Source organism: Danio rerio, chromosome 8, assembly GCF_049306965.1.
Source record: "Danio rerio strain Tuebingen ecotype United States chromosome 8, GRCz12tu, whole genome shotgun sequence".
NCBI classification, from domain to species: Eukaryota; Metazoa; Chordata; class Actinopteri; order Cypriniformes; family Danionidae; genus Danio; species Danio rerio.
The window spans coordinates 21,635,957-21,652,100 of record NC_133183.1 but is presented as its reverse complement, the minus strand read 5'-3'; the positions used below and the strand labels follow the sequence as shown (position 1 = coordinate 21,652,100).

Below are 16,144 nucleotides of genomic sequence, written 5' to 3'. Positions count from 1 at the left end.
CTTTTTGGATTGTCAGAAGCTATAGAAATTAAAAATCTAAAACAGAAAATACGTTGGGACCATTGTTTTTGTTTACATCCTTAAAATGGTCTATATGAATTTCGATCTTTGGTGTTCCCTCTCAGTGTCAACCTTTAAACCGGAGACACGCTGACATTGTGGCTTTTGCATCTCCTCTCACTAGGCGCAGAATACTGTTGTTTTGGACCTCCTCACAATCCCCCTCAATTTCATTGTGGCTCAAAGATTTAGTCTTCTTTTTAAAACGAGAAAATTAAATACAATAAAGGTTGGGGACAACAGTTTTTTTTTTTTTTTTATGGCAACAATTTATTGCATTCTTTAATAATTTAAAAACCTTAGATGTGAATTGAGTGAAGGTATGTGTATGATTGTATATGGTTTTTGTTATTATTTTTACTCTGTATTTGTATTTATTTTATTTGTTATTATTATTATTTTGTTTATTTTGTTTATTTTATTTATTTATTTATTTATTTATTTATTTTCAGATGTTAATTGTTTTATTTGGGGATTGTTTTGTGGGTTGTTATAAAATGTAAAATGGTATTTGCAAGAATAACAATTCCATGACAAAAAAGGGCTATATGTAACATTTTTTATAAAATTTTAACTAAAACATTTTGTTTAATAATGTTCTGACAATATATATATTTTAAATTTGCAAGAAATGTTAGCATACGTTTACAGAATGAAACAAATATAAACATTTTACTCTAACCCATACCTAATAAATCCAAAAAAAAAAAAAAAAGAGTATTGTCAAGAGGTATGTAGGCTATACAGTATTTTGTCTATGTAGTAAGATATTTTGTTTTTCAGTGTAATTACCTACTTTTTGTTCTTCAAAGTGTTTTTACATGTTTTACTTCAAATTAAGCTTGTAGCTTGCCAAGCAAAGGAGCATCCTCATCTCACTGGTCATCAACTGTTGATCATGGCCACACTCCTACAGTATGTCCTCTGATACAAGCAGTGATAGAAATAACGAAAGCAACTGTGGATTATAGTCACACTGCACTCTTATACTTTGAATGTGAGGGTTGTTTAGGCTGGCTGAGTTTTATGCAGTGATGTGATTTCAAGGTATTCAAAAGCTATAATGCAGTCAGCACTCAACAAGCTTCATGGCTGGTAGGAGACTAGAAGCCGGCGTTTGGACATCTGCAACCTCAGAGTCCTGTAAATTCAGCAGACAGTCAGTTCACTGCAAATACACCAGTAAAACAGTGTAAAACTGTGAGATATACTGCTAATGGGAGAAAGGGAAATGAATGAAAAAAATGGAGGTGGAAAAATATGGAAAATGAGAGATGAATTGTGAGGCCTGTGACTGTGGAAGAATGTAAGGCTTTCCCTGAGCACAGGAATGGTAACTGAGAGTCTATAAATCCACTAATGTTTTACATCGGCAGAAATATCATATGTTCAAAACAATCTCTATACACAAAACACATACGCCGACACAGTCCATTGGCTTTTACTGCACATTCTATGGTGCTGACGAAACAGCTTGGAGTGAAACTGGAATTTTCTGTGTGGAAAAACAAAGAAAAACCATTTATGAAATATATTTGTGATCATCTTATGCAGTGTGTGCACTTTTGTAAACAGTAAAATACAACAAAATATCTTCAATTATGAGCTAATAATTAACATAAAATAAATAATGACAAAATAAATCTATCTATCTATCTATCTATCTATCTATCTATCTATCTATCTATCTATCTATCTATCTATCTATCTATCTATCTATCTATCTATCTATCTCTGTCTGTCTGTGTTTATCTGTGTCTGTCCTTCCGTCCACCACCCATCGGTCCATCCTTCAATCCATCCGTCTGTCTATCTACATGTCTGTCAGTCCATCCATAAATCCATCTATCCGTCTGTCTGTCTGTCTGTCTGTCTGTCTATCTATCTATCTATCAATCTATCTATCTATCTATCTATCTATCTATCTATCTATCTATCGATCTATCGATCTATCGATCTGTCTATCTATCTATCTATCTATCTATCTATCTATCTATCTATCTATCTATCTATCTATCTATCTATCTATCTATCTATCTATCTATCTATCTATCTATCTATCTATCTATCTATCATCTCTCTATCTATCTATCTATCTATCTATCTATTTGTCTGTCTATGTCCGGCTATCCATCCATCCATCCATCCATCCATCCATCCATCCATCCAGATGTGTCTGTCTTTCTGTCTGTCTGTCTGTCTGTCAAAAACTGAAACAGTTAATTAAAGTTATTAATAGAAGGTAATGTACTGTATTGTTGAAAAGACTGTCAACAATTTGGGAAAAAAAGCAAAACAAACTGCAGTAATATGTACAAGTGCTAAGTCTCAGTTAATGCTTTACACAATTGTTTTTGTTAATTAAACCGAACAGAATAAAGTGTATTAGAATGTCAAAACAAGAAGTATTTCATAATTATATTTTTTTAAATATAGATATATGACACCACAATGCACCATTCAATTGCACGCCTTGAATTTAATGCAAGCAGCTAATAAGTATTTACACACACACACACAAACACACACAAACACACACAGAGAGAGCTAACATGAGTCATCTCATTGTCAAACATGGAACCTTCTCACTGTGTTTCATGCGGTTCTTCACTACAACAGATATTTTGTTTACACTGAACACACCACAGAGATGCTGATAAGTCATTTAAATGAAATTGTATTTATAAAATAAATATTACTCTTAAATCTCAGGCAATTATACACCATTCCTTTCATTCACCTAATCGTCAGTCCTCCTTTCCCTCCAATATGTTTCTTCTGGCATTCTCACATGCTCAAAAAAATCCAGAAAGAAACAAGCAACTGTATTAACAGATGGACAGAGTCAATAAAACACACACAAATCGCGTCTCTGACACATCTGTTCCCCAGCATTAGAGTAATTTCCTCGCTGAAGAGACCTGGGACAGCAGTGATGGAATGGAGGGGGGATGCAGGGTTCGCCCATGAGACCTCTCATCTTTCAGTGGGAGTAAGTAACTCGCCTAATCCCTCTTGGACGTTCTTGATGAACGAGCATCATTTGCATGATCACAACCGGCCCTCCATTGTTGAAAGGGCTTGTTCCTAACACATAGAAAGTCTCCTTGTAGTTTTTTTCTTTTTTGGTGACACATTTGGCACATGGTTCTGTTTACTTAATTAAAGTCTTATTTCATAGCATGTCACCCCAGACACGTTGAGTTCATTTTAAGCTTAAAACAACACAATGCATAATAAGGCACAAACTGTGGACCATAAAACACACGCATTGTTCTCGTTGTCTGACAGTAAAGGCATTAATATGACACAGACCCCACACCAGCAGCTGAACTGGAACTATGGCTGACCTCTGAAATGCAGTTATAGCTTACAATCCACATTGGAACCCTGCATGGCAAAGCAACTCAAAGCAAGCAATTTCCCATGATTCAGATGCTCCCATCAAATGACTGCAGCTCTCTTTAGTCCTGTGAGTCATTCACTGGCTTTTCTACAGAAAACTTTTGTGCTATTAAATGTATATTAATAAGCCTCATTGTGACGTGATCTTAAAGCACTGGTGGTACCATGCTGATGCTGTCTTTGGAAAATAAGCAAAACAAACAAGCTGATTTTGTATACCCCGTTGCTTTATTTCATGGACTGTCTAGCTAATGAGGTTTCATTATTTTACTTTAATTTACTAATTGGGTAGCATGGTTGAGCATTGGGTAGCACAATTGCCATTCAGCAAGAAGGTCGCCGGTTTGGGCCTCAGCTGGGTCAGTTGGTATTTCTGTGTGGAGTCTGCATGTTCTCCCTGTGTTCGCGTGGGTTTCCTCCTGGTGCTCCGGTTTCCCCCACAGTCCAAAGACAAGCGCTTAGGCATTTCAGATTAAAAAAACGAATAAATTAAAAACAATTAAATGAAACAATAAAATTAGATTATAAAGACATTACAAATAATCATATTGAATTAATCAAAAAAAAAATTTACAGTACTATTTAATTTTTTTTAGCTGTATCCATATAACTTTTTATTTATTTATCATGCCACATTGTATTTTTACACCACATTTTGTTTTTGAAAATGTACTTTTTTTGATCAAACACAATAAAATCATTATTATTGTGAAGTGTTATTTACGTCAATATTTTAAATATCATAATAGTGCAGAAAATCTGCAGTTTAGAATGATAACTGGACACTGAGGCCTAGAATAATAAAAATTCTGAATTTTAGATTTAACGGGTTTTGTTCACCCAAAACTGAAAAATTAGGTCATTAATTACTCATACTTTGCTTGGTTCAAAACCTATAAGTTGAAGAAAGTAACAACATAGGCTCATTTTGAAAATGTAGTCCTATATATGTTTTTAAAGATCATCAATTATGTAGCCTAAAGTGCGTATGCCTGCATTTGCCTTTAAAATTAACATTAGGGGGCGGTCGGTTGGGTTTAGTGAAGTGGGTGGGCGGGTCAATCAGTGCTTTTGAAAACACTATTGGTTGGGTTTAGGGAAGGATGAGGGTAACTCAGTCGATCAGTCAGTCAGTAGACAACGGTCTCTGGTGGATTTACGTGAGAATAACAGGCGTGAATAGCACTCGAGAGAGACATTTGAGATCACAAAAAGTGTACACAGTGACCTCAGGTGGATTCGCAAAAACTGCAAAAAATTTACCCCATGGAACGTATTTGGCGATCTCCAGAAATGTATACATTTTCAGAATAAGCCCGAGTTGGAACATTGACATTCATAGTAAGAAAAACAAATACTATGAAATTAATGCTTTCATGTTTCCAGCTTTCTTCAAAATATCTTCCTTTGTGTTCAACAGAATCATGAAACTCATCAAGGTTTGGATCCACTTAAGGGTGACTAATTTGTGTGCAATTATTTTTGTGTGTGAACTATCCCTTAAAACCCAGCGTGTTCATTCTGTATGTGAAGCACAGTCTAAATTAAATCCAGTCATCTATTTCATTATTGCATCTGATGAGTATTTTCCCAATTTAAATTTCTGCTCCCGTAATAGTAAACATAACACACAGTCTCCACAAAAGCTGGTCAATGACAACAGAAAAATTACTGAAGTAAGAGGGATTTAATCATTCTCTGGTCCTTCACTGTGTAGTCAGCAGAAGTGGCCTTTAGACAAACAGTCACCACATGCTTAACTTTCAAATAAGCCATTATAGATCAAAGGCCATGAATGTGATTAGAGCACAGACTGTTTAAAGGGGCCATTCCAGTACAATAATCCTCACCTTCACCTGTTTTATTTTCTCACAAAAACTGTTAGTACAAAATATATCAAGCAAGACAAAAGCTGACAAGCGAACCAAAAACATCTCTGCAGAGCGAAATATCCAAAAAACATCAAACAGATTCAATCAGAAGAGGTCGATAAGCATCCATCCTCGGTTAATTCTCAACAAATTATCTAATCCAGATGTTGCACTTTGAGTGTAAACACAGTACCCTGCAGAATCATAAAACAAATAAGCATGAAAAGGGTTTAGAGTTTCAAACAGAGCCTAACCCGGCTCGAGACCTTTCCACTGCAAACCCCGCCACCCTCCCTCCTGGCTTGGCCTTTTTCAAACAGGAAAATGTAAATATGGTAATATTTAGCACGTGTTCTAAAACAGATCGGTTTTCTCAAGCAGGGAGGAAAGGGAGAGAAAAAAAAAGGAAAAACAGGCCCACACACGATCCCAGGCCTCCCCACGTTTACTGTGTGTTCCTGTTTGGGATGTGCTTTGCGGCTTGATTCTGTTTGCAAACTGTCCCACCCAGATCCTCCACACTCCGAAACCTCATCTGGGCCAGTGAAAGTGTCTAACACCACAACAAACTTAACAATAGAAAAACACCCCACCAACAGGTCTACTAATCTACTCATGCAAAAAGGATAATGTTTCCAAAGACTAAGGAGGGGTGAGAGAGCTAGAGAGAGAGAGAGAGAGAGAGGGAGGAGTGAAAAGGGAAACACTCAAGACATATGGATGTGTTTAAGGACCACCAAGGAAGGGAAACTTGTGCATTTTCGCATAAACCCAGATAAACTCCAAATATGTAATTACACGGGGTTTAGGGCTTGTCTGTTGACAATTCATTCAGGAATCTTATGGCTTTTAGTGTACAGCGAATCTACATTCTGTGCTCGATCGCTCACAGCCAGAAATCGAGAGAGAAAGTCCACTCCCGTTTGGCAGAGAGCGAGAAGAAAGGAGTGAGAGAGGAATGGCTGAAAGTACATAAAAAGAAAGCAGGAAAAACGAGGACCCTCATAAAATACCTGCAGCACGTTTTAAAACTTTCATCGCGTCTAGTATTTATAGTGCTTCGATTCCATGTCAGTGTTTGTAGCCAATTTGTTGTGTTCCAATAAATAGACTGGCCTATTTATCAGCAGACCACATGGCAGCCATTTATGGCGGCTAACGAGAGGCAGATGTGCCGTGTGTATATTTTCACATGCAGGTTTGACGCGCTGACAGCTCCGGACAGATAGCCGAGATGTACGGCCTCGGCCCTGACTTCCGTATCAGCTGCACATAGCCACCGTGACTTCCACCTCGTCCCCTGCACAATGACTGATGGCCGTATTAATACGTTCATTCCAGACCATTTGCTCCACCGACGTTGGATAGATTGTCTTTGGCAGGAATGAGGAGCGTACGCAGCCTAAACAACTTCAAAGCATCTTCGCTCTCCGAGAGGGAGGATCGTGTAATCTCGCACACATCTGCAATATCAAACTGTGATGTAACATGAATCATAATTTGGAGGGACTTGGCCTGGCTCTCCCTCACACGTCTTGAGAAATGTGCATTCATGCGCCACAATCTGCATGTATGTGTGTGTGTGTGTTGCCAATTACCCTGGCTATAAATACAAGAGCCCCATCCGTCACCGAGTCTTTGGGTGGCTGTTGCACCACCCTAATTGGTTTCAGATGGTCCCCCAGATTTCTCCGCTCGCAACAGCGTCGTCACACAGCCTGTGTGTGAGAGAAAAGCCGCAAGGCAGAGCGAACAAGGGAGGAAAAAAGAGATGAGTGACAGTTCAGAAGTAAATATGGGTAGGGGACAGGAATAAACAAGGAGACTTTCGAAGTTCCTCTTCCTTTCTTCTCCGAATCTGCCAGCTCCAGATCCGAAGAGCTGAGGATTAAATGTGTTTTAGCTCAACTGTAAATTTTCTGTTTCCTATTTTGTGAAAGTTGTTTTATGTGATTATATTTATAAATGGTAAATTCTTCCCTTGAAGAGAAGGGCTTGTTGAATGTTACGCATCAGCCAATACAAATTGTCTCTAGGGCAAGCTTAGCATCACAGGAACGCTTTATAAAGACCAGAGAAGTGACGGTGTAAGGAGATGTCTAACGTACAGCTGGAGCTGCAGAACATGCAGGTGGAGCTTTATGTGAAATAAACAGAGAAGGGAAAAATTGTTACCACACTGTCAATTCTATCATCAGTTAGCCCTGACAGCATTTGTTTTTATGTCATTGTAGCTTAATAGACGAAGTTAATTATGTTCTAACTTATATTTTAAGTTACACAAGCTGTTTTAAGCGGTTTTAAAATAGTATAGGTTTAATGGACTCATAAGGTTACTTTATTCAGCTTAAAAACGTAAGGAAAGCTGCATTTTTTGTGCAGTTTTAGTTTAGAATAGGCTCAGGGGAAAATCTGTACAATTAGTTTATTGTTTCATAATGGCATGATACACTCGAAGATAGAACACTATAAAATCTATATATCCGTCCATCAATTCATCTGTCATCATTGATACTGTAAAAAATGCTGGGTTCTGAACTATTCCTTCATGTTGTCAAAAAACAAAAATCCATTAAGTTAACTTCCATTTTTAGATGTAGATTGAACATAAAACAATTAGGTTGTCCCAATAAAAACTTCAAGTATTGACATCATTTATTAATATGTCTTGTCTAGGGTGACATGGTGGCTCAGTGGATGGCACTGTCACCTCACACCAAGAAGGTTGCTGGTTCGAGTTCGGCTGGGCCAGTTGGCATTTCAGTGTGGAGTTTGCATGTTCTCCCTGTGTTCATGTGGGCTTTCTCCGGGTTTTCCGATTTCTCTTACAGTCCAAAGACATGCGATATAGGTGAATTGGATAAACTAAATTGACTGTAATGTATGAGTGATATATGAATGTGAGACTGTATGGGTGTTTCCCAGTACTGGGTTGCAGCTGGAAGGGCATCCGCTCTGCAAAACATATGCTGGATTAGTTGGTGGTTCATTCTGCTGTGGCAACCCCTGATAAATAGAGGACTAACGCCTGATTCACATGAGGCTTCAGTGTCAAAGCTTGACCAAGGGTGTGTCTGAAGTTGGGGCTTATGCAATCATAGCAGTGTCAGCCAAAAAAATAAGTCTGCAATCGGCTACTGTGTGAGCTGGGGTATTTGCATTAAGCGTTCTAATTGGCTGATGTTTTTGTTGGTGATTGAAAAGTTAAGAAATTCCCAATTTCTGTAGCCAGTAACGCCGCTGAAGCAGCACCGACAGACCCACAATTCATTTCGGCAATGCTTGACCCATTCAATGTGAATGGGAAGCGTTGACGCTGATGCGCGGTGTGACTTCAGTTAATCAGTTTTGACCAATGCAAACCTGACTTTCACTACTGACCTACTTTATTGTTGTTAAATGGAAAACTTTTAGTGTAAATCTTGGACCTTACTCTTAAAATAAACAAAAAAATACCAATAAAAAAGTGTGAAGCACTAAAAGTGGCCCATATTGTGTTAATTTGAATACTAATTTGGCTAATGTTGCTATCCATGAATTTTCAAATGTACATTTTTACATGAGAGGCTAGAAAAATCACGAAGCTCTACATTATTATTATTATAATAATTATTATTAATTTTATTATTATGTTATCAAATGGCCAAATTATGACTAAGGACAATTGAGCATTTGCCCAATAAATGTCAATAGGCTTTAGTTTTAAATTTTAAACATAAACAGATTCCTTTTTTAATGAAATAGGATGTAATGCATTTTCTGTTTTTCACACTTTTTTCACCCTTCGAATGCATTTTTTATATTTCTTTATTCTAAATCTTTAGGAAATATTTTAAGTACACCAAAATGTGTGGTTGTGATGACTATCCGACAGGTTAATCCAGTTAAAAATTGTGCTTAAAATATCACTAAAAAGCAGTATATAGATCTAATAGCTAAATTGAAAATGAGGCGAATAACGACTTTTGAGAAAAAAGAACCACCCCTTTCACCAGGCTGGCTCCGGGCCTATGAGAGGGTATACTTTATACCAAGTAACATTATCTGAAATATTATGCAAATGAGCTTGTGCCACTTTGTTTTGGTTTGACTTTGAGCTTATCTGGTCTTATGAAGAAAGTGTTGCAATGCATTTCAGCAGCAAATTTTGTGTCTCCCAATTCCCTGGATTACTGCCTTCTTTAAGGGCTATAGATGTCAAACTCAGTGTGTGGTCACGCACCCTGGGGATATCTGATCAATTGACATCTATTAACACTAAATTAGTATTGATCACGAAGCTGGAGGACACAGCTCTTCTGACAGCTGGCCAGAGCAAACACTGAAAGTACCCAAATGACTTTCAACTGACGTGGAATGCAGACAACGAGAGACAGACTGAATTGAGGAGTGAGCTAACCCATCCAGAACTATGTCTCTAGATATAAACTCAAACATTGTTCTCGACTGGAAGGCAGTTTTAAAGCAAATCTATTTGGATTTTACATTTGAGACACTGCGGTCAAAAAACATTGCTTTTCCTGCACCTGTCAAATTGAACATTTGACCTTTAAGCTTTTCGTAAAGTGTTGAAGTTTGAAGTAAAGAAAGCTTTTACATCCACTTAATTAACTTGTGCCTTTAGATTTAAATAACAATATATACATATTTTAAAATTGTAAAAGCTACTGTCATTTAATTTCATTTAAAATGAGTTTATTTCACCTGTACCAAGCTATATAAATTCACTTCAGCAGCATTAAAATTCACAAAACTTGACAGTTTTATTAATATGTTCAGATTTTTTATTTGCTTTGTTTTAAACTGAATCAATTAACTAGGAAGGTAAGGTGAAAACTATTAGTTAATTATTTTGTTTACACTGTAGTGTCTTGCAAAATTATTTATTATATTACTAACATTTTTTAAGATATCAGGTTACAAACAGTTTATATGTGCTGAATTTAAAACAAAGATTAAGTTGAACATAATTAAATTATATTTATTTGTTTAAATTTAGCTAATAAAAATTGTTTGCAACCTTAAAAGATTTAGTAAATTTATTTTTTTTATTTTTTTTCAGTATGCCTTAAATAATATTTGGAGATATATAGGTTACAGGGCGAAGCAGTGGCACAGTAGGTAGTGCTGTTGCCTCACAGCAAGAAGGTCGGTGGGTCGCTGGTTCTAACCTCGGCTCAGTTGGCGTTTCTGTGTGGAGTTTGCATGTTCTCCCTGCGTTCGCGTGGGTTTCAGGTGCGGTACAGGTGAATTGGGTAGGCTAAATTGTCCGTAGTGAATGAGTGTGTGTGTGTGCATGTGTGTGTAGATGTTTCCCAGAGATGGGTTGCGGCTGGAAGGACATCCGCTGCGTAAAAACCTTGCTGGATAAGTTGGCGGTTCTTTCCGTTGTGGTGACCCAGATTAATAAAGGGACTAAGCCAAAAAGAAAATGAAATGAAAATGAAATGAAATATAGGTTACATACTCTCATACAGTTGTGGAAAACGGGGACAGTTGCACTTATTCCTTCATTCAGGAATGAGCTAAAGTAATGATATACACACTACATATTCTCAGTTAGTCCCTCATTTAACTTGGGAAAAATCAGCCATATGTGACCATTCCTTCAGTATAAGACTCATTTTTAGGTGAAGTATTTTTTAATGTTCAGAAAATGTTTTTTTTTCTTTTTAACATTATTCATTCATGTAATTTAAATCACAATTTTCTTAGCTTTAAATAGATATAGTTGGGACAAAATTACATTTACATAAAATCATTTACAATTTTAATTTAATCACAGTTTGAATGTAATTTAACTTGGAAAAAAATATTAGTTTGAATAATTAATTCATTCAAAGTTCAAAGAAGTAGTTTAGTAGAGGTTCAGCAGATTTTCAGAAAAATATATATTTTAGTAACATTTTTTAGGCCTGATAATTGGTTGTTGCTTGTTCTTTAAATAGTCTGTATTTATATGGGCAATATAACTCATTTACCAATTTACATTTAGTCAGTTTACCAAATAAATGTAATAAAATCCAACCTGATGTTTTAAAAGTTTTTATTATTACATTTTAGTGAACGTTGCAACTGCCCCGGTGCTTGGGGTCAGTTACAACATTTGACTTTGTCTGTTTAAGCATATATTATCACATGTAAACACATTAAAGCAATGTGGTTTGGTGTCCAATAGATCTGGGTTTATTAAATTAAAATCTCTGAGAAACTAAAGGAAATGCAAAAAATGTTGCAACTGTCCCCACACTCCCCGATATAAGGGTTTTTATCATCATTATATAATCTACAGTGTTGCCAAAGTTACAAGTAAATAAATTACAACAATTTTTTTTTATCCACACAGACAACATGCATACGCAACAGTCCGGTTTAACTTGACTGTACATCAGGCCATACACTTGAACACAATAGAACAGACTTGTTGGCAAACTCCATATATGCCAATTAAAGCTATTTGACACCAGGGAGCCTCGTACCTCACAACCCTAAACGGCAATAAATCCATTAAATGGCGCTCATTAGAGCACTGGGCTCATTAAGTCTGCACGGGAGAGGGAGGAGCAGCGCATGAGGAACTCCGCATGAGCACCGACACCGTCATTAACGCAAGCTGAGATAATTACAGCTCCTGTTGTCAGCTAATCAAAGCATCAACACTGACACTTTCTAGTTAAGCTATGGTGGCTACTGAACTGAGCAATGTTTACACCGACGTATATGCCAATCATTGCGACTTTCTTAAAGGAAAAACAGTGTTAAAGAGACAGTTCAGACAGCAGCATAAGTGACTGTTTAGGACTCCACTGGCTTTATATGGCTGAAAATTACTAGTATAAAATATTAGTGTAATAAATATGTAATGTAAATATTAAATTATATATAAAGTTTATGTAAATTTTATCGATTAATGTAATTTTAAAGATAGGAATTTTGATTAATAGTTTAAAAATGTTTGTTAAATAAATATATGAATATTTTAATTAAATTTTTAAGTTTTAGTCTTAGGTATTTTCTGAAAACTATGTAAATAAACAAAATATTTTCTATAAATTACTTTTCTTAAATTAAATAAGGTTATCATTGGTTTTGTAAAATGAGTAGCAAACTAAGTCTTAACTTTTAGGGCAACTAGGCCAAATTTAATTAGAAACAAATTGCAATGCAATTTTCTATAAACTACTAATGCCATGATTTGCAAATTTAAAATTAAAGTGTTGTGATTTGAAGCATGTTTATATAAATTTTTACCCAACAACACAATAGCAATGTTTTACCTTCAGAAGATTTATCAATATTTTAAAGCACATACATATAGCTATATTTAGTGAAGGAACCCTGATTTTCAATGACAAAAATAAAAAGTATTCAGACTAATTCAGAATTTCTTTCTTTCTTTCTGGAATTTGGGGCATATACAGTTGAAGTCAGAATTATTAGCCCCCCTCAATTGCACATTATTAGCTCCACCCCGTTAAGGAAAAATATTATCAGACATACTGTAAACACTTCCTTGTTCTGTTAAACATAATTTGGGAAATATTTAAAAATATTCAAAGAGGGGCTAATAATTCTGACTTTAACTGTACACAAACATACTGTACACTCACACACACACTCTCTCTCTCTTCGAAAATACCATTGTTATGCTGTGCAGTAAATGAATGCAACAACTTTTAATCCTATAAAAGTGTGAATGCAGTCCTTCTAGAAACCAGTCAGCCAGACTGTAACTCTAACTCCCAATTACAGAGTCCATTAAAATTTATAGCAATATTCATAAAGCATTGTGACATTTTGAATAGTGCCAGCTGAATCTTATTAAGTACGCCTCACACTTTATTCTTTATGAGGGGTTAATGCTTTTCCTCAACCATTCACATTAAGTGTTGCTTCAGGCCTGGAGAATCATTCTGTCAGTTACCAGGGAAAAACTGATGAGCGAATAGAGAGGAATTGTAATGAGAAGGAGAGAAGGAGAAAGCGAGTGACAGAAGGAAGAGAGGAGGCCGCAGGTTAAGGAGATCCGAGCGTTTGAAGTGTGAGCTCTCGTCTGGATGAGCATGTGCTAAACCTTTGCAAACCTGCATCGCCCAAGATCAAATATTTATATATGCTATTGTCTAATGGAGAGCTTGGCAACGAGTGCCTTAATTTGTTTTCCTCCGCCGCAAATTAATTCCATCCCCATCATCAGTGTCCTGCGAGGTGACTGCGATTATCTCGCCTCTGATCAAGCATGCTCTCCAGACATTTTAATGGTCAAACTCCACTTTACAATTACTTCTCATCTGATATGCGCATTTCCATAGATTAAAGGTGAGGCTGAAACACTTGAGGGATGACGCTCCTAACTAGCTCTCATTTCTCCCTCCTCTACATTTCTCTACTGACTCACTTTCCTGCCAGCCATCACCTCCACTTTCCCATCTTCATCTTTTTTTCAAATATATTGTTGTTTATGTAAATTTAATAAGCATATAAAATAGCCAGCAACTGATTACATATCAGTACTGCCACAGTTAATGACTCCAAAAAAGTAGTACTGGTATTTATATTATAATACATTTTAAAATGCTTTTTTATTGATTGCTTACGGAATAATAGACAACAGGACATTGAATTATTAAAAAGAAAATGCATACCCGCATCCAAAGCCTTTTGTTTTGACGTTTGGCTATTGTATTGACCTTATTCTAAAGTGCGGAAGTGCGTCTGTTTTCGCGGTTGTTTTAAAACTTCCGATTCAGTCGCCTACAGGAGAAATGACTAGGAATAATAAACAGCAGAAAACGGTCAAACTACTTGCTCTATAAACAAATGTTTGCATGACTATACAGACCAAGTAGAATAATATAATAAGAAAATATCAGTTTGCAACATCAAACAGTGAAACGAGCAGTTTTTAATGCGTAAAAATGAATTGAAGTGAATGAGACCGGAAGTCTCAAACCAAAAAGATTAAAATGGCTGTGCCCGCTCGTCGGCTAAGAATAAGGTAAATACTGAATAATCATTTGGCGTAGTAATATTGAGCAGCATTCAAGACCTGCCTGTAACTACTTTAGTTGTGCGTTTAACTATAAATAATTGCTCATCTTCAAATCCGATTTGCACATTTCCATAGATTAAAGGTAAGGCTGAAACACTTGCTGTATAATCCCTAAAATCATTTGGCGTGGTTATATTAAGCTGTGATGCATTCCAGACCTGCCTGGAACTACTTTAGCTGTGTGTTTATATTTAATTAATTGCTTCAAATCAAATCAAATCAAATTCAAATCTTCAAATCAGTCTTTTGTTTTGATTTGATCTTTGGTTATTATATACTGTATAATCATTTGGCGTAGTAATATTGAGCTGTAAAGCATTCAAGACCTGCCTGTAACTACTATCTATAAATAATTGCTCACCTTCAAATCCAATTTGTGCATTTCCATACATTAAAGGTGAGGCTGAAACACTTGAGGGATGACGCTCTTAACTATCTTATATCTCTTCATCTTCATCCTTTATTTAAATATATTGTTGTACGTTTTATAAGTATATTAAATAACCAGTAACTGATTACATAATCAGACTCCAAAAAAGTAGTACTGATTATTAGATTAGATAACATTTTGAAATCCCTTTTTATTGATTGCATATTGGAATAATAGACAACATGACATTGAATTTTTAGGGAAAAAAGGTATACCCCCATCCAAAGCCTTTTGTTTCCATTTGGCTTTTGGCTGGTATATACTGTATAATCACTTGGCGTAGTAATATTGCGCTGTAATGCATTCAAGACATGCCTGTAACTACTTTAGTTGTGCGTTTATGTATAAGTAATTGCCCACCTTCAAATCCGATTTGCACATTTCCATAGATTAAAAGTGAGGCAGAAACACTTGAGGGATGACGCTCCTAGCTCTCATTTCTCCCTCCTCTACATTTCTCTATTTACTCACTTTCATCCATCATCTCCTTTTTCCCATCTTCATCCTTATTCAAATGTATTGTTGTTGTTGTAAATTTGATAAGCATATTAAATAGCCAGTATCTGGTTACAAGTAATCTGGATTGCATAATTGGACTGCGAAAATTATTGCACACTCTTATTCAAAGCCTTTTGTTTTAATTAGATTTTTTTGCTGTTGTTTGCTGTATAATCCCTAAAATCATTTGGTTTAGTTATATTGAGCTGTAATGCATCCAAGACCTACCTGGAACTACTTTAGTTGTGCGATTATCTATAAATAATTGCTCACCTTTAAATGCGATTTGCACATTTTCTATAGATTAAAGGTGAGGCTGAAACACTTGAGGGATGTCGCTCCTAACTAGCTCTCATTTCTCCTTCCTCTACATTTCTCTACTTACTCACTTTCCTTTTTTTCTGTCGTCCATCACCTCCCCCTCTCCCATCGCTCTAATGAAGAGGCAGATTAAAGGAGTATCTACATAAGAGCTTATCAACCCAAGAGCTTCACAATTGAATCTGTAAGTACATATATTTTCTCTATACTGTCTAATGTACAGTTAGAAAGCCGATCATCAGAGAGAACAAGGGATAGAAAGGATCTGAGGCATCTGGGACGTCATTTAGTGTAAACAGCATGTAAAGCAGAAATGTTTTGCCCCTCCGCAGCAATACAGACTGAGTGTTAGAGCCTGATTGTGCTGCTATTACAGGCAAATGACAGCACTTCCATTCTATCACTGAGCCCATAATAATCAAAGTCATTGATGACAGTGAGAGAGAGGGACCGAAGTCAGGGGCTCTCAGACACTTCTGCTGTCACCTCTATCATGTTGTCATGAGT

The 16,144-nt window shown here is 36.2% G+C and overlaps 1 long non-coding RNA gene across 9 annotated transcripts in view; it reads right to left on the bottom strand.

Moving 5' to 3' along the window:
- Positions 1 to 16,144, bottom strand: part of si:ch211-120j21.2 — a 238,318-nt gene that overhangs the window by 194,115 nt on the left and 28,059 nt on the right. Inside the window, exon 6 of one of the 9 annotated variants that reach the window (XR_012384252.1) lies at positions 2,521 to 3,147. The exons of the other annotated variants lie outside the window; for them this stretch is intronic. This is a non-coding gene — a long non-coding RNA (si:ch211-120j21.2). Of the gene's footprint in view, positions 1 to 2,520; positions 3,148 to 16,144 lie in introns of those variants that run through there. 9 annotated transcript variants of the gene reach the window in all.